Raw genomic sequence first — 24555 nt, 5'->3', positions numbered from 1 at the left:
AATTTCTGTCCCTCATCACTTTCTTGTCCCAATAAAGAATTTATGTTAAACTTGGGGTCATGTGGATGAAGACATTCTTCCTCAAACAGTAAACATTCATCTCATGATTTATGACTTACATGGCCCTTTGGCATGTATTGTTTCATTCCATCCTGGCGAGTAGAGCTGGTGAGTGTCGTCCACATGTTATATAAGAGTGTGTGGGGTCCTGGAGAGGGTAATCCCTTGTGGTCTTCCCTCACCCTGCTGTGTGCATCCTCTTACTCTTGCTCCACGTTTTCTCTCTTCCACAGCGCTTATCGGCCACCCTTGCGGCACAAGATAATGCGTCTGACTCCATAGCACTCATCATTCTTAACTTAAATAATTACTATGTTTACTGTTTGTTATCTGTCTATGCCTGCTAGCATCTGACCCTCACAATGACATCAAACTGTTCTGCTTATTTCCTGCACTAGCCCGAGGACCCAGAATGGTGCCTGGAAAGGAATATTTTTCCCACTCAGTATCTGATGAACAAACTGACCAAACTCATGCACTTAGTAAGGGACAGAAGGGGCTCAAACCCCAAACTCCTGTCTATATATTCCATCCATCACCTAGCAAGGGTGTGACGTTGGTTAGTATTAAAGAGCATTTGAGCTGATTAAGATGGAGAGATGACAGGGAAGAAGGAAACAGAGAAAGAGGGAAGGAAGAGAGAAAGAGGGGAGAACAGGAAAGACGAGGAAAAAGTGAGAATCTAGGGAGGGGTGCACAGGCAGCTTGCAAACGTTGTCTCCTCTAGTGCACGAGAAGGGTAATGTTTGTTTTTTAATGTTTATTTATTTTTATTTTGGCTATATCAGGTCTTTGTTACAGCGTGTGGGCTCTCTAGTTGTGGTACATGGGCTTAGTTTCCTGCTCACTTGGGATCTTAGTTCCCCGACCAGGGACTGAACCTGGTCCCTGGCATTGGAAGGCAGATTCTTAACCACTGGACCACCAGGGAAGTCTCATGAGGGGGGCATCGTTATACTCATGCCTGGACTGCCCAGCTGCTTGGTGGATAATGCCTTGAAATATAGGATGAACAATGAGGTGTCTGCACCAGCTCCCTCACAGACGAGGCATTGTCCTGCCAGACATTTCCGCTCATGGCATCCCCTCTACAATGTCACTGTGATACGAAGAACCTCCTATTCAGTTCAAGATATGACTGCTGGGAGCAAGAGAAGTAGTACATTATTTTTTTAACTGTACAAGCCTAGGACTACATCACTCTGGATGCTTAGAACTGGCCCCAGAGGTGGGTGTCATATTCTAGGGAAGGTGCACAGTAGTCACACTGAAGACATTTTAGTAACTCTGTGTACTATTTAGAAGGAAAGACACCAGAAGGCCTGATGAGGAAAAGAGTAATGTTATTTCCCAGAAGCTTCACCAAAGTTCCAGGGAAAAGGGAAACTGGAATTTAAGTCATTTTGAGTCTATGTAGGTAGCTTTCTGAAAAGGAAAGCTCATGTTCCACCACCCCACACCCAAAAGTCTGTTCTCAGAAACGTTTATGTGAGCTGTGGAGACTTCTTGTGCCCAAACCATGACGGGAGCATTTCCTGTCTTCCTTGAGTCAGCAGATGTCAGAGCAGAAGACCTCCCTTTTTCCAGCAGAGCCTGGCATCTGAAGGAGCCATTACTGTCCCTGTGCACCTCTCTCCACCAACGTGCGCACATACTGGGGACCCTGGGGGCCATTTCCTTCTTCATTCAACTGATTCCTGTTATTTGACCTAGTTACTGTCTACAAAGTCACTGCAGACACAGAATTAGTGAATTCTGAACCACTACTTCTAGGGGAAATACATGGCTAGGTTCCTGAGAACCTCTGATCACATTTTCATCAAACCATAAGTACATAAACTTGTTCTGGTGTGTTTCTGTTTAAAGACACCTTATTCAATAGAAAATTGGTTCACTGAGTTCATGATCAACAGCACTCTGACTCATGGCTGAATGAAACTTATCTTATACATTTATTTTCTCCATAAGGCGTGTCACAGTCTTCTTGCACTTAGGGGCACTGAACAGCACTGCCCTTGGGGACCACTGCTAACAGCAAAATCACCAACAAAGAGAACAGAAATGTGAAACACGTGGCTCTAAATAGACCGTGAAAAGAACACTTGTTTACAGGATGAGAACTGAAACAAGAAGCAGAGTGTCACCTTCTTTGACCTCCACTGGGAATGTGTGTACTGGGGGATTCAAATTTTTGCCGCTCTCTGCATGTCTGCAAGTGACCACCAAAGTTTCATGAATATTGACTTTGAGTTGCAAATAAATGTTGGCAGTATATGAATTCACAAATATGGAATCTGTGAATAAAGAGGACTGGCTGTATTTACAGAAAGTGGTTGGCAGTGCTGTGAGGTTTCTGGTAGAAAAGACTTAGATTAGTATGCCAATAAGCTCTGCCAGCAGTTCATCAACTTTGCCCACAAGATAACAAGCTGAAAAGTCTTTAGCAAAGCCTCTGTGGGCTCAACAATACTCCATACCATCAAATCATAATCAAATTATCACACATCCGTTCCATATTTGGTTCTGGAAACCAAGATGTGGCAGTGGGGGATAAGAGATCAAGTAAAGGAGAAATTATCACTATCATCTTCATCACCATCCTCACTACCACCACCGCTAGCATCATCACCATCATCAACAACAATGAAACATGAAGCATTTACAATGTGCTAACGCTGTTCCAATCACTCTACGTGGTTAATTTTCACAACTCAGGAATGCCAGTTCTGTTATTATCCTTATATCATCAAAGAAGATACTAAATCTCAGTGAGGTTAAGTGCCTGGCTAGTTTTAATAAGGAGAAATGTGTACCTTTCCTGTGAACAACAGATGAGTTTCTTTGAAAAACTGCATGGTGTAGGTCAAATCCTGATTTGTTTCCCACAGTACCTTCGAAAAAAGTGGATGTGAAAAACCATCTATCCTCAGTTCAGTTCAGTTCAGTCACTCAGTCATGTCCGACTCTTTGCGACCCCATGAATCGCAGCACGCCAGGCCTCCCTGTCCATCACCAGCTCCCGGAGTTTACCCAAACCCATGTCCATCGAGTCAGTGACGCCATCCAACCATCTCATCCTCTGTCGTCTCCTTCTCCTCCTGCCCCCAATCTATCTTCAGAGAGCTGCAAAACAGTGCGAAGGCACTTAATGCCACTGAATTGTGCACCTAAAATGGTAAGTCATATATTTTACCAGAAAACACATACACATGTGTGTGCACGCAGGTGTACACACACACACACCATGAGTAGAACAGTCTGTATTTCCCCAAACCCATCATGAGATTCAACATCTTCTGTGTCTTTGCATTTGCTGTTCCTTTTCTCTGAATGCCCTTTCTTGATCTGTCTGCTTATTCACCCTACAAAATACGCCATTAGCAGGGTCATCTCCTTGGTGAATCCTTTTCCTTTCCTGCTTTCTTCACCCTCTCTACCCACAGAGTTAATCTCTCTCTCTCTCCTCCAAAGCAGTTCTGGACCTCTTTATATCTATTATTATTGCACATAAGATGACAGTGAAAGTCGCTCAGTCGTGTCTGACTCTTTGCGACCCCATGGACTATACAGTCCATGGAATTCTCCAGGCCGAATACTGGGGTAGGTAGCCTTTCCCTTCTCCAGGGGATCTTCCCAACCCAGGGATCAAATCCAAGTCTCTCACGTTGCAGGCAGATTCTTTACCAGCTGAGCCACAAGGGAAGCCCTGTTCATTGCAAATATTTATTCGTACGTATTTTGTTCCTGCTTTTGTCTGCACCTCTCAGGCCAGTTTTAGTTTCTGACACACAGCAAATGCTCAATAGATATGTGTAGCACAGAAAGAAAGTTTTACTAACCAATTTACAACATCACTCAAGTGATCACATCTGGAACTAGGCCTAAGACTTGAAATGAAGGGAGAAATTGTCATTATGAGTTTAAACCCATGTTCCTCTCCAGCCCAGAGATTTGTTTGAAAGTGGCAATTGCTTTTCATTATCAGGGCAACCTGTCTTCGGTGATGTCAATCTAAAAACCATCTAGGAATACCATCCATGAAATTATCTAAACTTTTCTGGAGCAAAACTGACATCATATGACATTTTTATTTTACTCAAAGCTTGCCTATACATTTCTTTTAAAAAAATTGGAGTATAGTTGCTTTACAATTTTATGTTAGTTTCTGCTGTACAGCACAGTGAATCAGCTATATCCTATAAATCCCTTTATTTCGCCATCAACCAGGCACAATGTGGCAACCTGGGATGGTGGTACCAATATTTAGACTGAAAATTGGAGACCTGCCTAGGTTACAGTTCCAACACTGCCACTGTCTAGCCCTTTGGGTGTGGGTAGGGATATAAATGTTCTCACAGCTTTCCTCTCTGTAACATGGAACTAACGCTCTGTTCTTTGTCTTAACAGGATTGTCCCAAGTATCAAATGAGACAGTACATGTTAAATATCTTTAAAATTTGTAAAGCATCTTGAAAACAGAAAGTGTTTTTTAACCAGGTATGGATGAAAAATGTGACCTGCTATGTGAGTAAACAGAGGATGTTGTGGGTTGTGGTGATCAAGTCCTCAGCCACTGCAGCAATCCACACTGTACACCCTGATGTTAGTCAGGGTGGAGAAAGACAGGACAGTGGCCTTAGGTAATTAAGTTGCATATCAAACGAATGATTTAAGTGAGCCCAGACTCTTGCATCTTTCTGTACATAGAAAACCATGAAACATATTAACTTGAGACGTCTGGTTTTCTTTACTTAACATAATCTTTATGTTTTGACTAACTGTTGAAAAAAAATTTGCACAATATGAGAGTTGCAAGTTAAGTTTTATTTGGGGGCAAAATGAGGACTGCAGTCCAGGAGACAGCATTTCAGAGAGTTCTGAGAAATTGCTCTAAGGAGGTAAAGGGAAAAGTGAAAGTGAAAGTCACTCAGTTGTGTCCAACTCTTTGCAACCCCATGGACTACACAGTGCATGGAATTCTCCAGGCCAGAATACTGGAGTAGGTAGCCGTTCCCTCCTCCTGGAGATCTTTCCAACCCAGGGATCGAACCCCAGTCTCCTGCATTGCAGGTGGATTCTTTACCAGCTGAGCCACCAGGGAAGCCTGGTTATATAGAACATTCACAACAAAGGGAAGGTAGTCAGAACATCAAAAGATGATTGTTAATTACAGAAAACCAGATACCCCAAGTTAAGGAATTAAGTGCTTTTCTATGTATGGGAAGATGCCAGAGTCTGGACTCACTGAAATCACTCCTTTGATATGCACTTCAGCTATTTGGGTCCAGTGTTCTGTGTTTTCACATCCTGAGTGCCCTCAGAGCTCACCATGGAGAGTGGCTGCAGACTGACGGCTGCTAGATGACAGGTATTCTGTTCCTTCCTGAGATCCCTCAGGGTTCACTAGCTCACCATTCTGGTGGCTGCAGTGCTGGTGACTGTGACATCTGCTGTTTACTGATCTGGCAGGAAATATTCCATTTCGTACTGGATTTTGTTGCAAAACTCCCCTATATCCTGGCTCCTCCCTTACTTCTGGTGCAGTCCCTCAGACTCTCTTGAGAGACTGCCTCCTGGGCTTGAGTTCTCAGAAAAATCCGCCAAATAAAACAGACTCTCACCTGTAAGTTGTGCTTTTTTTTTCCCAGTTGACATAGATTTATCAGTGTAATATCTAGCTTCCTTTCCACATGTGTGCACGTGTGCTCAGTTGTGTCTGACTTTTTACAACCCCATGGACTGTAGCCCACCAGGCTCCTCTGTCCATGGGATTTTCCAGGCAAGAATACTGGAGTGGGTTGCCATTTCCTTGTCCAGGGGATCTTCCTGACCCAGGGATTAAACTCACGTCTCCTGTGTCTCCTGCATTGGCAGGCAATTCTTTACCACTGAGCCACCTGGGAAGCTCCCCTTTCCCCATATATGTCTCTTTTCAATACCTAAGTGGGTTCTGCTGTAACAAGACCTTATGACATAGCAGAGGGCATAATATAGCCTGCACATCACTGCCTCCTACCCCCACACTCAGGCAGACATCATTAATCAACCACAGCGCTGCTTATGATCCTTCTGAATGCACTGCTCTGTGTAGAGCATATTTTTAAAGTTTACTTATTCTTGAGGACCAATTTTTTTCTCTCTTTTAATGTCTATCCGATTGCAGACCAGAATGCAAGTCCTACTGTACATGACTAGCATATAGCTCATGCTGCACAAGACACCCTGTAAGCCTGATAACACCTGAAGTGGTCCATGCCCTGCTCAACAGAACAAGTCTACTGATTACATGCATGGATGTTATGGCAACATTAAATTGCTATGAGATTTGTAGTGATGTGGATGAACTTAGAGTACGTCATACAGAGGGAAATAAGTCAGAAAGAGAAAAACAAATATCGTATGTTAGCACATATATACTACCTAGAAAAATGGCACTGATGAAACTCTTTGCAGGGCAGGAATAGAGCCACAGACATTGAGAAAGGATTTGTGGACACAGGGCGTGAGGGAGAGGATGGGACAAACTGATAGAGTAGCCTTGATATATATGCACTATGGTGTGTAAAACAGATAGCTTGCAGGAAACTGGTGCACAACACAGGGAGCTCAGCTTGGTGCTCTGTGATGACCTAGATAGGTGGGGTGAGAGTGGGGTGGGATGGAGGCTCAGGAGGGAATAGATACATGTATACATATAGCTGAGTCACACTGTCTACAGCAGAAACTAACACAACATTGTAGAGCAATTATACTCCAATTAAACATATGATAAACCATGGACTGGTAGTCCATTAGGCTCCTCTGTCCATGGAATTCTCCAGGCAAGAACACTGGAGTCGGTTGCCACTCCAGACTCGAACCTGAGTCTCCTACATTGCAAGCAGATTCTTTACCATCTGAGCCACCAAAGAAGCCCCCCAAATGTGGTTATATTCATAATAAAGTTTTCTATGAGCGGAGCCTGGTGGGCTGCCGTCTATGGGGTCGCACAGAGTCGGACACGACTGAAGCGACTTAGCAGTAGCAGTAGCAGTATGAGCATTCCTCAATGCTTGGACTCTACCCTGAATAACACTGCTCTAGGCAGCGAGCCTCAGCTGATATGGGTTAGAAACTTGCGTGACTAACTTCCTTTGCCGCTCCTGATGCTGGCTCTCCTTCTATAAACTGAAATGAACAGCATCGACTTTGCAGGCTTCTCATGAGAATCAAATGAGACAATCTGTGAGAAATCTCTCAGTAAACTCTGCCATGTTATCCAAATTTTAGGTTATTACTCTGATCCCCATACCCATCACCAAGTCCTTGAAAATCATGCAACAGTATGTATAAAAGCTTTGTTCAAGAAATGCAGGGTACTTTTAAAAAATTATGATTGTCTCCTTTTTGTGTTTGTTTTCCTAGACCAAGAATGCTCATAACTTGTTTTGTTGTTGTTCATTTCTTTGCCAGGACTCCAAGCCTCTGGATGGTAGATGGGGATGAAAAATGTCAGCCTGACTAGGGCTCCCAGCAGGGCTCTGAAGCCTTGCAACAGCACAGTAGGCACAAGCACCCCCAGTCCTCAGCAGGGCATTCTGAGAGGCTGGAAAACCAGTTCAGCAAGCAGGGGCCCTTCATCCAAGTCCATGCTTAAGACAGGGGAGCAAGTGGTAGATGGAGGGTTTCTTTGACAAAGTTGTCAGGTCTCTGGGCTCCTCCCTGTGTCCCTGGGAGGGTGGAAAGGGCTTTTCTCTCTCTTATTTTAAGTCAAGTGAGAGGGTTTTGATGGAACCATGCAGAGAGTCCAGCATGTGCCCTACCAGCATGTGGGGCACATGGAAACATGTGTCAAAACACCATCAAGAGAAACCAAAGAGGAGTGGGTGAGGCTGACACTGCACCCACTGACCATGGAGAACAAAGGTCAGCGTTCTCCAGGGACCAGAAGAGGACTTTGTGAAAGGGACCAAAGAAGGGGGGATAGTGGTAGGATAGTGTGATCCCAAGAGAGGACTGGGCCATCCCAGTCCAGAGCCTGAGAAGCGGAGTCTTGCCTGTGCTGAGGAAGCCACTCTCAGAGGTATGGTGGGGTGGTATGTGTGCATGTGTGTTTGTGTGAGTATGTGGTGTGTGTGTCTAGGGTGAGGAGCCTGCAAAAGTGCCAATGAGGGCAAAACCCAGCAAATGGTTATCTTCTACCTTCCATCCAGAGGGACCAGCCCAGATGACAACGGCAACACAGGTGACAATTTCTTTTTCACCTAAACCACTCACCCTGTTGGCCTTGCCTGGGACATTCAGAAACAGCATCTCAGGAATGGCAGAGACCAGGCATCTAACCTGAAGCAAGCGTGTGCTTGGTGAGAAATTTACAAGGTTTTGATTATTGTATTTTACTCCCCTGGAAATAGATAATTATTATATTTGGCTTAACATTTTGATGCCAGAATGCAGGGCTTAATTGTTCAATATCTTAAAAAACAAACAAAAACTAGAAAGTCATGTGTAAGATTTCATCCAGGAATGGGAGAAAAAGTTGGATTTGAAGGGACTAAGGGGAAAAAATTAAACTGATATTCTAATCCTCTCTCAAGTTAAGTTCATTCAATATATAAACTTTCTCATCAGTTAATTCCCTTCTGTACTTTCTACAGCCACAGGAAGTGTCATAAGCTGGGACATGAGCAGAACTAGGGAACTAGTAAAGTCCTATACAGAAAGATACTTTGCAACAGCTCTCAAGGAATGCCCTTGAAAAGTCCTGATCAACTCTGATGACCAACTAGTCAGGGTTGTATTCCCACTAAGGAAACCACCCTTGCTTTAGGAATGAAACACAGTGAAGCCACCTTCCCCATGCCTCCATTTCCACCACGTCCACCTCCTCTTCCATCGCCTCTACCTTCACCTCTACCACCTCCACCACCTGGACCACCACCTTCACTTCCACCTCACTTCCACCACCACCACCACCCCTCTTTCCAACACCTCTACCACCTCCACATCCAGCAGTGCCACTTACCACCACTGTTCCACTACTCCCACCACCATCACCACCACCACAATCATTGCCACCACCGTGACTGTCACTGTTGCCACCACCTCCACTACCACTATCATCCCCCACCACCATCTCCTCTACAACCACTGCCACTGTTACCACCAGCACCACCGTCATCTCTGCCACCACCACCACTACAGCTACCATTGACATCACTGCAGCCATGGCCACCATTTACTATGTATTAGCATGTGCTGAGGGCTTCCCAAGTGGCACTAGTGGTAAAGAGATTGCCTGCCAAGGTAGACATAAGGGATACAGATTTGATTCCTGAGCCAGGAAGATCCTCTGGAGGAGGAGATGGCAAGCCACCCCAGTATTCTTGCCTGGAGAATCCCGTGGACAGAAAAGCCTGGCAGGCTGCAGTCTATAGGGTCGCACAGAGTTGGACACGACTGAAGAGACTTGGCACGCACAGTAGTGAAAACTACTATATGTGTAATACTTAATCGTCACAGCTGTCTTTGGAGGTAAACACCATCATCATCCTTGCTTTATGAAGGAGGAAACAGAGGCTCAGAGAGGTTAAGTGACTTGTCTAATGATGCAGAATGGCATTTAAACCTTACTTGTAATTGGTGAATATAAGGAAAATAATACAAGTGTTATTCTTGAAAGAACCCTCATTTCAATACCAGCTTTCAGCAAGTCTACAAGTCTAAGATATGCACCTTTCTCACGTTTTATCCCTTTAAAGATACTCTTTGTCGTCGTTCTTTAGTCGCTAAATTGTGCCCAACTCTTTGTGACTCCATGGACTGTAGCCCACCAGGCTCCTGCACCCATGGAATTCTCGAGGCAAGAATACTGGAGTGGGCTGCCATTTCCTTCTCCAAAAGATTCTCTTAAAGAGGTTTGGTTAACAGAGAAAAATATACTGCAAACACAAAATTAAAAAAAAAAAAAAAAACATTTAAAGGCTAAAAAATTTAATCAAATCCTAATCTCAAAGTGTTCATGAGTGTTTTCAAGTACTTGTTGAGAGTGATAAAAGCAACCAATGGAGAGTGAGTAGTGGAAACTGTTCTCGTGGCTGCTTCATTATTAATTTCCTGAAACATTTCCTTGTTCCCTAAAGACAAAGGTTTTGCACTTGGCGAAATCACCGCATCAATGAGGTAATTCTTTTTGGTAACCCTTATGATTATTTAATGAGAAAGAAAATTGCCCTTAATCTCAGTGTCATCTTAAAGCCTCTTTGCTGGACTTTCACTCTCTGATTACTTCCTCTTTTGTACCAGAATCATCTTCCTTGATTCCCATCAGAGTAATAACTCTGTAACCCCAAGTCATCATTTACCTTAATGTTTTTCTTTCTATGGAGCCTGGGTCCTAATTCTGACTTGAACATACTGAGTTTGAGTTGCCATTGAGTGATCATGGTAGGCATGCTAAATGGGTGTCTAGATACATAATGTTAGAGTTCAAAGGAGAGTTCTGAGATATGGAATATTCCATGTTTGGGAATTATTAACAGAGTATAATTGTAGCAATAGGAATAGACAAACGTTCCTATGTGGAGCATAAAGAGTGGAGACGGAAGAGGGCTGGGTAGAGTATGCAGAGTAAGTCCTGCTAGTAGTGTGAGCTAAATATGGAAGTAGTTAGTTGCAGGAGTGCAAAATTGATACATCATTGCTATAATATGGGAAGGACTGCTTTAAGAAACAGAATATCTTTAAAAACAACACATACATAACTGTGGTAGAAACTTAGGAGAATGAAAAAGCAAGATCACAAGTCAATCATCACTGTATAACCCAGAGATCATTATTATGAACATTTTATGTACCTCTTTCCAGCCATTTAAAATATATTTTATGTTACATATTTTTATATTGAGATTATAGAACATATATCTTGTTTAGTGTCTTTTTATAGGCTTCTCGTGATGTTACAAATGTCATTTAGATGTGTGCCTAAAGGAATACTTTAAAAAATTTTATCCTGATGGCAAAATTTGTAAGTAAAAATTTGTCCTCTGTCTGGGTATAGGAGAGTAGACTGGATTTAGGTTCAGTATGGAAGGGAGGGAAAGGCCCATTTTGAGAAGCATTTGTGCATGCAACATCTCAAGACTTTCATGAAGTTATAATTACTTTACATGAGCTCAGCACTTGTTTTTCTCTTTAAAGTTGAAGTCATCCCTTCTATTCTATTTTCAAAACCTGCCAAATGCAGGAGGGAGTTGAGGGTTTGAATATAATGTTGAGTTCTAGAGACATTATTATACTTATACAAGAATAAATAGAAGGTTGCCTAAATTACAGACAAAATAAGCCATCTTCTGCCATTTTTGGTTTTCTGTAATGAGAAAATCTCACAAACAAAGACACTAGAGACTAACATACACTTGCTGTATTTTCCAGGGGTGGATGTAGTAACACAGCATGTTAAGTATATGACAAATGCCTCCTGCATTTGTATTGACACATAGTTTAGAATGCTAGAACTGGCAAAGTTTTACAGCAGATAAATGGGGGAGGGATTAAAAACAGAACAACAGCACTGAACTGGGACATGTAGGAAAGAGTAGTGAGCCAGTATTATTTCCAGGGAAGTCTGTAAAATTGGGCATCCATTCATCCTGGATTAGTGATGGAATTTGAGGGACCAGTACCCTAATAGGCTTGTTGTTCCATCAGGTCCCTGCAAGTGCTAAACGAGAAGTGAGACAACCAAAGAGTTGTTCCGTTTCTTTTGTAGCTCAGTATAGGATGTTATCAGGCTTCCCAAATGGCTCAGTGGTAAAGAATCTGCCTGCAACGCAGGAGACACAGGCTTGATCTCTGGGTCAGGAAGATCTAACCTTGGAGAAGGAAATGGCAACCTACTCCAGTATTCTTGCCCGGGGAATCTCATGGACAGAGGAGCCTGGTGCTATAGCAAGAGAATTGGATGCTATTTAGCGACTCAGCAGCACATAGGATGTTGCTGCTGCTAAGTCGCTTCAGTCGTGTCCGACTCTGTGCGACCCCACAGACGGCAGCCCACCAGGCTCCGTCGTCCCTGGGATTCTCCAGGCAAGAATACTGGAGTGGGTTGCCATTTCCTTCTCCAGTGCATGAAAGGGAAAAGTGGAAGTGAAGTCACTCAGTCGTGTCCAACTCTTAGCGACCCCATGGACTGTAGCCTACCAGGCTCCTCTGTCCATGGGATTTTCCAGGCAAGAGTACTGGAGTGGGGTGCCATTGCCTTCTCCTAAATAGGATGTTACTAGTGGTGAGATTTTGTTCCTTACCATTGTGACCAAATAGCTATCTCCATTCCAGGTCTGAACTTTGACAAGTCACTAAACTAAGTCCTGAGGCTCAGCTTCCTCACTGCGGCACTCTGCCTCATAACCACAGCATGAGATAACCCGTGTTAAAGCATGGTATAAAACATAAAGAACTATATCAAGGACAATGATAACTTTTCCCAGCAGTTTTGCAGATATGATAACTGAATTGTATAGACTAATATATCTGCAAGAATGATTCGTTTCTGCCAAATCTAAAGTAAGTCCCAGTGATCAGCAGAAATTCTTTTTTTGTAATCCCTCATCATCTTCTACCTCTGATTTATGGCTGATATTTGATACAATGCTTTTCATTTGCTTTTGAAGTCAACAGAATGACTACTTCATGTACCATGATTCTCCCAGGATGGTTTGAGTGCCTTTGAGATTGATGACAAATGTAGAACCCCTCAGAAAATTCTTTGGCCTAGGTCAGGTTGAGAAATGCAATGTTAGTTCATGCCCAAGTCCCCCACTTCCATGGGCTACAAACCCAGCGTCTCCTCCCAGTGGCCCAAACAGCAACAATGACCAACACTCGTAGTCTAGACCGAGTGATTTCCACACATTCACCAGACATCTGTGGGGCTGAGTCTAGGGCCTTCCCTGTTTGAGTTTTCTTGCTCAAGTTCAGACGTGATGTAAAATCCAGTTTAGTCTGTGCCTTAAATTTCTCTCAGTGACAAAACCTAGGAGTATCCAATAAACGTGTAATCCAGTAACATAGCAGACTGAAGCAGGAATATAGTAACTAGTGACTCTGAGGCTCTGGCCATATTTCTTAATCAACAAGTATTTTTGGTTCCATTTTTCTGCCATGAATGAATACTGTACAGCTCATTTCTAAGAGAGAGCAAAGGAGAGAGAGAGGGAGACTCATTCTCTACCTACCCCCAAATTCTAAAGCAGCTACATAGGCTTTTCTATCTTTTGCAGTTGACATCACAGGTTTGTCTCTTTCTTTACTGGCTAAGGTTTCTTTGTGGCCCAGGTCCTAATTCCTCTAGAACTTCTTTGAACAGTCACTTATTTTTTCCAACCGAACGACAGGCTTGCTTCCTGGTCAACGCTCAAGAAATCCTTAGCATTCTTCACATGTTCTTCCTCTTCTCCTAGGCCTTGCCATCAGCTTTGCACCCACTGCCTTTTGGCCTGTGTTCAGTGAATGGAATGGCCTCATAGCCTGCGTGATTTAAATTATTCACTCTTCATTTTGTTCTTACTTATGCTTTTCCTTCTAATTTCCTTGCGTGTGCAGCTGAATGAATGAAAGTGAAACATGCATATGATGCACTATATTCTATTGCTCAGGACCACCCCACATGCCCTGTATACTGACTGTGTGATCTCAGCTCCAACACCTTATTTCCACTCTGCCCCCCACCCCCACACACAAACTAGAGGCAGCCAGGCCAATGTTCTGGCTCCCCTCGCCATGTCTTTGCGGATTGGACTCCTGCCAGGTTTGACTGTTTATCAGATCCTAAGCTTTGGGGGACTCTTGCTAACATACCAAAGGTTAAGAGTGTGTGGTCTCCTGCTCTGTTCTTTTCCTGTTTGTCTGACTTGCATTATGTGTGGGCATGTGCCTCTGGGACACTATCTAGAAACCAGAAGGCACAGAAAACAGCCCCATGTGTGAAACTAGATAAAACTCAGAACCCCTTTAACAAAGGATTTGTGAACTGATTTTTAGATATCTTGGTGGCCTGTCAATCTCTTTCTCTACATTTTAGAAACAAACATGACCAAAGGTTTGGGAGGCTTCTGGACTCTCCGAAGGGTTGCTCACCAGGCATTCATGCATGTCTCAGAAAGAACACACACATGAATGAGTGCATATTCATTTTCAAGGAGAAATGCTATAGCTTTCATCACATTCTCTAAAAAAATTGGAAATGTCCCAATTATACACCATTGTTTTGAAGAGGTTTTCTTATCCGATCAGGGCATGCGCCCACATTTAATTAACTAGCCCTGAACATCCAGTGAAAAAAGAAGAGTGAGACTACTGATTCATTTCAAAATAAAAATTATTATGCAAAACAATATGTCTACCTAAGTGCCCACTAACAGATAAATGGATAAATAAGATGTATGTAGGTATACACTACATATAAAGAAACACTAGTCATCAAAAAGAATGAAATTTTGCCATTTGCAGCAACATGGGTGGACTTGGAGGGCATCATGCTGAGTGAAATAAATCAGACAGAGAAAGATAAATACTGTATCCTATCACTTATATGTGAACTCTAGAAAATACAACTAGTGAATAAAACGAAAAAGAAGCAGACTCACAGATATAGAGAACAAATTAGTAGCTACTGGTAGTGAGAGGGAATGTGGGAGGGGAAATGTAGGGGTGGGGGAAAAGGGTTATTATGGGATTTTATGAAATCTTATGTGTGAAACGTTTGAAAATTGTAAAGTGCTATAGAATTTTTTAAATAAAAATTTTAAAATTTTTTAAAAATTTAAAAATAGAGCAATATGCCTATTTTATATTTTGAGATTATACATAATATTAACACATATAAATATACTTTCATATTTTATGTATCTTTTCATATAATCATCATATATTTTTGTATGTATAGAAATAAACAAAAATTTGTAAATCCAGACTACAAAAAGGCATATGCATATCATCTATAATTCCAAAAGACTTACGTGTGTGTTAGTCACTCAGTTGTGTCTGACTCTTAGTGACCCCCAGGACTGTAGCCCTCCGGGCTCCTCTGCCCATGGAATTCTCCAGGCAAGAATACGGGAGTGGGTTGCCATTCCCTTCTCCAGGGGATCTTCCCGACCCAGGGAATGAACGCAGGACTCATGCATTGCACACAAATTCTTTACCATCTGAGCCACCAGGGAAGCATTTATAGACATAGATAAATTAGAGCTGAGGTTCAGTCATCCTGTCCTCCCTTGCCTGTCTGAGTTTTGTTCCCATTTCTGGAGTGTGCTTCACTGGTTTGTGATTGGTGCTTTCTGCTGTGTAGCCTTCTGTTTACCAACTTCTCCCGATACTTTTTTTAAACAGTTTATTTTTCTTAAACTTAATTGTGTCTTCGGCTACATCAGGCCTTAGTTGTGGCATACAGCACCTTTGCTGCACCTCAAGGGCTCCTTTGTTGTGGTGCATGGGCCCTCTAGTTGTGATGCTTGGGCTCAGTAGATGTGGCATGGAGGCTTAGTTGCTCTTTTCCTGGTTTTTGAAAAGAAAAAACCGTTTCTTGTGACTTGAAGTGGGAAAAAAGTGTTAAAGATACATCCCTGGATTATACTTTGAACAGGTGTGTCTGCCATTGATTTTCTACCAATGTTTACATAGAACTTAGTGCATACCTTTGAAGTAAAAAATTGGGACAATTTAACTGATAACCAAATGGTGCTTAACTGATCTCTCATGTTTTTTGAAAAGCAATTGATTTAAATAATGACTTTGAAAGAAAACATCAAATGACATTCATCTCAAGAATAACTTTTTCTCATTTAGTTTTCTAGGAGTGTACGGTTTGTGCTGCATGGCCCATGTTAGCAAAGATCAGTTCAGCTCAGTTATGTCTGACTCTTTGCAACCCCATGGACTGCAGCACACCAGGCCTTCCTGTCCATCACCAAATCCCAGAGCCTACTCAAACTTGTGTCCATCACGTCAGTTATGCTATCCAACCATCCCATCCTCTGCCGTCACTTTCTCCTCCTGCCTTCAATCTTTCCCAACATCAGGGTCTTTTCAAATGAGCTGGTTCTTCACATCAGGTGGCCAAAGTATTGGGAGTTTCAGCTTCAGCATCAGTCCTTCCAATGAATATTCAGGACTGATTTCCTTTAGGATTGACTGGTTGGATCTCCTTGCAGTCCAAGGGACTCTCAAGAGTCTTCTCCAACACCACAGTTCAGAAGCATCAATTTTTCGGCCCTCAGCTTTCTTTATAGCCCAACTCTCACATCCATACGTGACTACTGGAAAAACCATAGCTTTTTCTAGGTGGACCTTTGTTGGCAAAGTAATGTCTCTGCTTTCTAATATGCTGTCTAGGTTGGTCACAGCTTTTCTTCCAAGGAGCAAGCATCTTTTAATTTCATGTCTGCAGTCACCATCTGCAGTGATTTTGGAGCCCCCCCAAAATTAACTCTCTTACTGTTTCCATTGTTTTCCCATCTATTTGTCATGAAGTGATGGGACCAGATGCCATGATCTTAGTTTTCTGAATGTTGAGTTTTTAGCCAACTTTTTCACTTTCCTCTTTCACTTTCATCAAGAGGCTCTTTAGTTCTTCTTTGCTTTCTGCTATAAGGGTGGTGTCATCTGCATATTGAGGTTATTGATACTTCTCCCAGCAATCTTGATTCCAGCTTGTGCTTCATCCAGCCCAGCATTTCCCATGATGTATTCTGCATATAAGTTAAATAATCAGGGTGACAATATACAGTCTTGACGTACTCCTTTCCCAATTTGGAACCAGTCTGTTGCTCCATGTCCAGTTCTAACTATTGCTTCCTGACCTACATACAATATTTCTCAAGAGGCAGGTCAGGTGGTTTGGTAATTCCATTTCTTTAAGAATAGACTCTGTGAATAAACAGTGCTGTACGTGGGGAAATTCTTGACATTTAAAGCCAGGGAAATCTAGATTTGATGCCCAACTAACAACATGGCTTAATGCTTCAGACTCTCAATCTCTTCATTTCTAACAGTGGTTATTAATAGTGCCTATTTTGCAGGGTTTGTAGTAAAATAATGATTGTACTTCCTAGCATACAGTGGCGGTTATTTTTATGAATTTTAGAGCTAGATGTTCAATAAGTATGGGATAATTGAATGCCAATTGCATTGAAGAGACTCGGGTCCTACTGCAGTTGTGACCGGAGGAAACCCAGCTGCTATGGAGAAGGTAGGCCCTTGATTTTGCTTCTTGGGTAATTACACTTCATTTCCCTTGTTTGTGGAGTCTATTTACTGTCTATATTGATTCAACAGCATGATGTTGTAGTGGAGACAGGCTTGAGAAATACATTATATGTATTCATCAAAGAGGCCAATTTTTCAAGCAAAATGCATAATGAAGCTTTGAATTGTCTCAAATGATTTATCCCAGTGGCTATTCATTAAGGCCGGTACGCGATTTTGTTGGTATAGCTGGAGATTATCACAATAGATGCAAGACCTGTGGTTTTTATGAGTATTTTGAGAAAATCCAACCATTGAGTCAATAGCTGTTAGTAATGTCACTGAATTTATTAAATCATGAACAGCTGTTAATAGTGCAGCCTCTTTGGAGTACTGTTGATTAACTGGAGACTAAATCAACTCCGAGGTCTCTCCTTTTATGCTTTATTTTCTGTATTAATTGGATACAAAGGAAAATTTTCTTGGGCCGATGACTAACTGTTCTCAGGGGAGAACAGTACCCAGGGAAGTTCTATCAAATACTATGACTCAGAGGTGATCTAGTACAGTGGTGTGGTTTCTTAAGTTTTTTTAAAAAATTTTTTTGCAATAATTTTAGATTTATGGAAAAACAATTTCAGACTTTATACAGGGAATTTCCAAGAAATTGTTATCCAATTTTTCCTAATGTTAACATTATATAGAGCTATGCTGTATTTGCAGAAAATGAGAAATACATATTGGTACAATACTTTATAAACTACAGGTTTTATTTTGCCAGTTGCATTTTTAACAAGTACCCCATTTCTGTTCCTGGATACAATCCAGGACACCACATTTTCTTCAGTTGTTATGTCTTTTTAGTCACCTCCAGATGGTTGGATGGCATCACCGACTCAATGGACATGGGTTTGGGTGGACTCCGGGAGTTGGTGATGGACAGGGAGGCCTGGCGTGCTGTGGTTCATGGGGTCGCAAAGAGTCGGACATGACTGAGTGACTGAACAGAACTGAACTGAGTCTGCAACAATTTCCCAGTCTTTCCTTGTTTCAGATGACGCTGGCAGTTTTGAAGAGTGCTCATCAGATATTTTGTAGAACATCCTTCAGTTTGGGTTTATTTTCTGTTTTCTCATGATCAGACTAGGGTTAAGAGCTTGGGGGAAGAACACCACAGTGAAGTGCTCTTCTCACGGTACCATATTAGGGAACACATGGAATCAATATGCCTTACTAGCGGTGATCTTGGTTCAGGGAGTATCTGCCAGATTTCTCTATTGTCAAGTTACTTTTTTCCTCTTTCTATAAGCTAGTTTTTAGTCCAGGCTGAAGTCAGGAGGAGAGAAATTACATTCCACTTCTTGCCAGAGGGAGAATTTACATAAATTATTTGGAATTCTTCTAAAAAAAAAGATGTATCCCTTTCCTTCTATGTATTTATTTATAGGGGCTTCCCTGGTGGCTCAGCACTAAAGAATCAGCCTGCAATACAGGAGATATAGTTTTAATCCCTGGGTCAGAAAATCCCCTGGAGAAGGAAATGGCAAGCCACTCCAGTATTCTTGCCTGGAAAATCCCACAGAGAGGAATCTGGCGGGCTATAGTCCATGGGGTCGCAAAAGGGTTGGACACGACCTAGCAATTAAACAAAAACAATCACAACAAATTTATTTATCCAATCAATTATTTACATCTTTATGGATTCATGGACATTTGTTTTATTCTTTGGGTTACAATCTATTACTGCTGTCATTTTTTTTGCTACTCACAATTGTTCTAGGTTTGACCACTGAGCGATTTTAGATTGGCTCCTGTATCCTTTTGACAAACCCCACCTCTCTTTTTTCCTCCCTTCCTTCCTTTCTTCCTCATTTTGCTTTTTTTTTGGGGGGGGGAGAGGGACACTTCCTTTCTTTTTGACATTATACAATGTTTCTCACTCATCTTGTATTTTCCCTTTTCCAACTCTGAAATCAGTCTTTTCTCCAAAGAAGAACGGTGATTTCATTTTTTAACACACACTTTTTAGCCAGAAAGCCTGATTTAATCCTAGTCATGTCATAAGCTAGCTGAACAGTTACGGCAAGTTTCTTAAAGTCCTCAAGTCTCGGTTTGCAGAGCCACAAAAAGTGGATGATAATAGTGGCTACATTGTGGGGTTGTGCTGTGGACTAATCCAGGCAAAGGATCAGACACAGTCTCTTCAGTATCAGTTCTCACTGCCTCACTTCCTTTCCTGGCAGAGGTAATGTGAGGGATACCAAGAGGAGGGAAAAGAATTGGCAGAAGTATTGCAGGAAGGGAAGGCAAATCCATATTCGTAATATGTATATATTACCGTGGTCTTGGATAGCAAGAAGATCAAACCAGTCCATCCTAAAGGAAATCAACTCTGAATACTCATTGCAAGGAAAGACACTAAAACTAAAGCTCCAATACTTTGTCCACTTGATGTGAACTCATTGGAAAAGACTCTGCTGCTGGGAAAGATTGAGGGCAGGAGAAGGGGGCAACAAAGGATAAGATGGTTGGATGGCATCATCAACTCAGTGGACATGAGTTTGAGCAAACACAGGGAGATAGTGAAGGACAGGGAAGCCTGGCATGCTACAGTCCATGGAGTCACAAAAAGTTGGACACGACTGAGCGACTGAACAACAACTGTGAAAACAAATGTTACTCTCTCTACAATGTAAGGGCTGCAGTGTGATCAATCTACAGCCAAGTGACTGGCAGCTCCCCTAGAAGAATAGTCCCATATCAGGTACTCAGTGTTGGCTACTCTTACAATTGAGACATTAGCAAGGGCACTAGCCAAAAGTCCAAGCTTTTGAGCCCAGGTGTTTTCTGCATCCCTGTTGTCAAGACCACTTTATTCATGGCCGTCTGAGCAAACACTAGCATGGATGGGAAAAAAGACTGGCTGATATTATGCTTTTCATGGAAAGAACCTACAAGATGTCTAATAAAGTGGCTGTACCATTACATATTCCAACAAGTAACATATGAAATAATCTGTAATTGTGTGTCCTTGCCAGCAATTAGTATTTGAGTTTTGTTTGTTTGTTTGGATTGTAGCCATCCTAATAGTTGTGTAGGATATCTCATCCCTGTTTTAATTTGCTTTTCTTTAATACACAGTGAATTCCTTTCCTCATAAAAAATAAGAGAGAGACTGGCTGACATTTACAGGACAGATAATCTCATCTGATTGCTTATAGCCTCCTCCAGTATGGATATCCTCCGGAAGCATTATGGAGAAGATGAATATCTTCACATCTCCTACTAGTGCACTGGCTGGTCCCCCTAAAGAATGGAGCCATGAGGGTGGCCTCACTCCAGAACTCTGTAGATCTCTACAGTGATTCCTCTGTTGGGGTTCATCAGGGCTTTCTTGATGCATCCCTGTCCTCCCCAGACACTCTGCTTATCATTGGATTTGCTGGATCAGCCTCCAGGGGTTGAGAGCTTATAGGGAAGCGTGGACAGTGGATCTGTGGGGGCAAATGGAGAACATTCATCTTGGAGACTTCCCTTGGCCAACCTATCTAGATAAGCTTTCCACACCTTGCAGTGTCTCTATTATACACCTAATTATTTCCATCATAGCACTTATAATGATCAGAGTCTATCTTACTTATTTACTTGCTAATTATTTGTCTCTTCTACTAGGATGTAAACTCCACAAGGGAAAATAATCTGCCTATTTTGTTCATTTCTGCATCCTCTATGCATGAAACAATGAATGACATGTAATAGGTACTCAATAAATGTTCGCCGAAGCCATGATTCATTGTAAGGTGTCTTCTAGCTCTAATATTCTATCATTCACAGTGTCCATAAGCATTAGATAACTATTAGGTATTCTTAGGATGGTATATTTTATTTCAACTCATCACATAGTCTGCATAGCTCAGTGGTTCTGGAAGGCTATCATTTTCTGAGTCTAGGGAATCTGTTTTAATGAGACAGCCAGCTGTGGTGTAAAATAGCTATGAACTTTGGAATCAGCTAGCATATCTAAGTAACTATGATCCAGTATGAGGCCCATAAGCATTTGTTAAATATCTGTCATCTATTCACACACACACACACACACACACACACACACACACACACACACACACACACACACACACACACACACACACACACACACACACACACACGGCATTTGCTCTCTAGAATCCCAGGAAGGCACATGCATGCTGCCTTTTGCCCCAGTAAGAATGGGCCTTTGTAACCATGGAAAAGACCTGGTCACAGTCCAATGCAGCATTGGTAAATTCCTCAGCCAAAGATCAAGAACAGGGCCCTAGTGTTCTGTTCGACCCTTCTGTCTGGGTTATCTTAACTCCCCAGTTCCCATGTCCACTTGACTCCAGTTGGTGTCACAGGACAGGAGCCAATCTCCATCTGCTGGGCAGTCTGAGGTCTGGTCAAGAGTGGGTATCCTCCACCCTCCATTCTGCTTAGCAATGGAAGCAACTGTATTTAAGATTGAGCTGGCCAAAGGGTCACTGACTGGGGACCATTTCTTTGGGGGGAAGTCCTTTTTTAATTGGAGTATAGCTGCTTTACAATGTTGTGTTAGTTTCTACTGATAGCAAAGTGAGTCCGCTGTATGTATACATGTACCCCCTCTTTTTTGGAGTTCCTTCCCATTTAGGTCATCACAGAGCACTGAGTAGAGTTCCCAGAGCTATAGAGTAGGTCCTCATTAGTCATCTATTTTATACATAGTATCAATAGTGTATACCTGTCAATCCAATCTCCCAATTCATCTCACCATCCCCACTTTCTGGAAGACACTCTTCAATTTATATTTTAACTAGAAAGTGACCCAAACAGAAATGATAAAATTTTACAGACCAGCAACCATAGCTCCATTTTTTTCCTCCTTGTTAAATGGCCTCAGAATCTGAGTTTCTAATCTTGGCTACACCATGAGGGCCAAATGGCAGATGCAGAGCAATTGTGTGGGGATATGATGAAGGGACTTTCTGACAGGTGCACTTATTATCCCTCAAATCCACTTCATCCTGGGAACCTTGCCTTGTTGAGAGGTGTGAGCAACGCTCCTGAGCCCTCTCTGGAACCCTCGGGTGGGCTTTCCCTACTGGCAATTTCTTGGTGTAGTTCTGATGGGCTGTAACTCCTCTGGATGCCTGGAGTTCAAAGTTGGGGAGAAACCCTCCTATCTCCTTCCTACTCCATCCTCTCCATCTTTACAAGACTAACACATGGGTTCCATGTAAATTCCTTTGCTGAACAAGGGAGAGCATTTTGGAAAGTAAATACAAAGTAAAAAAAAGGCAACAGATAAAATTATAGCCAAAGTAGAACTTCTTAGCCACACACATGGGAAGATACACTTGGATATATCAGTGTATCAGTTTCTTGGCAAGGGTGTACTTGACAAGAAGCAAAGAAGACTTATCTCTTTTCTCACTTACATGGACCCCTTATAAGACCCTGGGAGTAGTCCTAGCAATGTGTTCAAGGGCTTGTATGTTTTTGGGCGATTGACAGAAGTATGATTTTTTAAATTACAAGCAATTAAGAACCACCCTGTATCACATTCCATTTTATTATCTGTCACACATCCCCTCTAGTTCAGAGCCACTGGAGGGACCATAGACATGTGTTTCAATATAAAGTATTTATGTGGTTGAGCTCATGCTCCTGTGTAGTTGTTAGCAGCTGTTTGGTATTGGAATGGCTTCTAAGAAGAGCCCCACATGCTGAGTCACCCAGCATCATCACACAAAGGACATGTCCAAAGGTCATGAGAAGATCTCATACAGGGTCCAGACCACAAGTGTGTAGTCACCAGGGGAGAGAAATGAAGATATGAGACCTGCCGGGTCAGATACGAGCCTGGAAATTTCTTCCAAATCTATAGCTCAAAGAAGAAAGAAAAGAAGATACTGGTTTTCAAAAACTGATAACAATTTTAAAAAATCATATTATATTACCAACATTTTCTTTTTTTACAACAATAAAGTGATTTTTTTTATTTCACAAAACAATAAACACTAAGATAAAGCAGCCCTGGGGATGGTTAATGGGACAGTGATGTCATCAAGGATGCAGGTTATTTCTTGCTCTCTGTCACTGTTATTTTTGTCTCTGTATTTTGGCTTAGTTATCTTAAATTGGAAGATAGTCACTGAAGCTCTGTGGCTTGAGTGGGTAACTCGAGTGCACAACTCAAGAGGAAGATCAATTATTATACTATTGGCATTTTACCAAAAATACTTTTTGAAGCTAAAAGGAAATCTGTAATCTCTCAATAATAAAAAAAATAATAAGTTTTACTTACTAAAGGAAAAACTGAACCATCTTCTTATTCTCTCTCCAGGAAATAATGCAAAATCCCAGAGGATAGCTAAAAACAATGGGCAAACACTATTCAAGAGGTGTGTCAAGTAATCAAAAGGTTTTATTTACTTTGTTTGTAGTAAGTAAATTTAGTTTAAGTGCTTCTTAAAATTTGTAATCTGTTGTGATTTCCTTCCACATTCAAAATAAATGATCACCTTTGAAGCCAACTTTTGTATCTTAAGTATTGTATTATTTTTTTTCAACAAAGACCCTCAAATTGTATGTTTCAAACCTGGTAAAGTTTAGACCTGCTCTGTGAGGACTCATCTTCATGTGTGAAACTAACCTTTCTGCCCTCAGGACCACAGTGTACAGACCTCATAAGCCCTTGCAGTCTGACAAGCTTTGGGAAAATCCATCTCTTCCACAAGAGATCTCACCTTCTATCCCATACTCTGGTCTCATACTCCAGGTTCCACGGAGCCTTGGGCTCCAGCCAGGGAGATGATAACACTTCGCAAGTGCTGGGGTGATCCTAAGCTCAGTTGGGTGGGCAAGGGTAAAGTTGGATCCTTCTACCTGAGTGTCCTTTTCAGTTATGGTCTGTGGGTCCCTTTGTCAGGCTACCTATGAAACTCATCACTCTAGTACAACCATTTATTTTTCCTCAAGATGACAGAATATGAAATCACAATGGGGAAAAATTCCTTCTCTTTTCAGCATGGCGTGGCTCTGCCCTTGGAGATACTAGGACTCCATCATTTTCCTTTTAAGTATTGGGTTCCTCCTGGCTTGGTTTAGGATGGAGATGAGATTGGCTGACGACCATTTAAAATGGTTTCACGGATTGAGATGAGACTTGGCTTAAAGGAAAAGCAGCTGATAAGGTCATGATTTAATGCTGCTGATAGAAATCACCATTATTTTAGAATCAATGGTCTGAAG

The 24555-nt window shown here is 41.9% G+C and overlaps 1 long non-coding RNA gene across 2 annotated transcripts in view; it reads right to left on the bottom strand.

The window, feature by feature from the left end:
* The window catches only part of LOC145530373 (uncharacterized), a 60242-nt gene that overhangs the window by 29181 nt on the left and 6506 nt on the right, over positions 1-24555 (bottom strand). Inside the window, exons 2-3 of one of the 2 annotated variants that reach the window (XR_014071714.1) lie at positions 23609-23674; positions 22860-23188 (exon numbers count right to left, since the gene is read on the bottom strand). The exons of the other annotated variant lie outside the window; for it this stretch is intronic. This is a non-coding gene — a long non-coding RNA (uncharacterized LOC145530373). Of the gene's footprint in view, positions 1-22859; positions 23189-23608; positions 23675-24555 lie in introns of those variants that run through there. 2 annotated transcript variants of the gene reach the window in all.

The sequence above is a fragment of the Giraffa tippelskirchi genome, chromosome 12 (assembly GCF_054371585.1).
Source record: "Giraffa tippelskirchi isolate mGirTip1 chromosome 12, T2T-mGirTip1v1.2.pri, whole genome shotgun sequence".
Classification (NCBI taxonomy): Eukaryota; Metazoa; Chordata; class Mammalia; order Artiodactyla; family Giraffidae; genus Giraffa; species Giraffa tippelskirchi.
The sequence above is the reverse complement of the archived record's forward strand: the minus strand, read 5'-3'. Positions and strand labels throughout refer to the sequence as shown.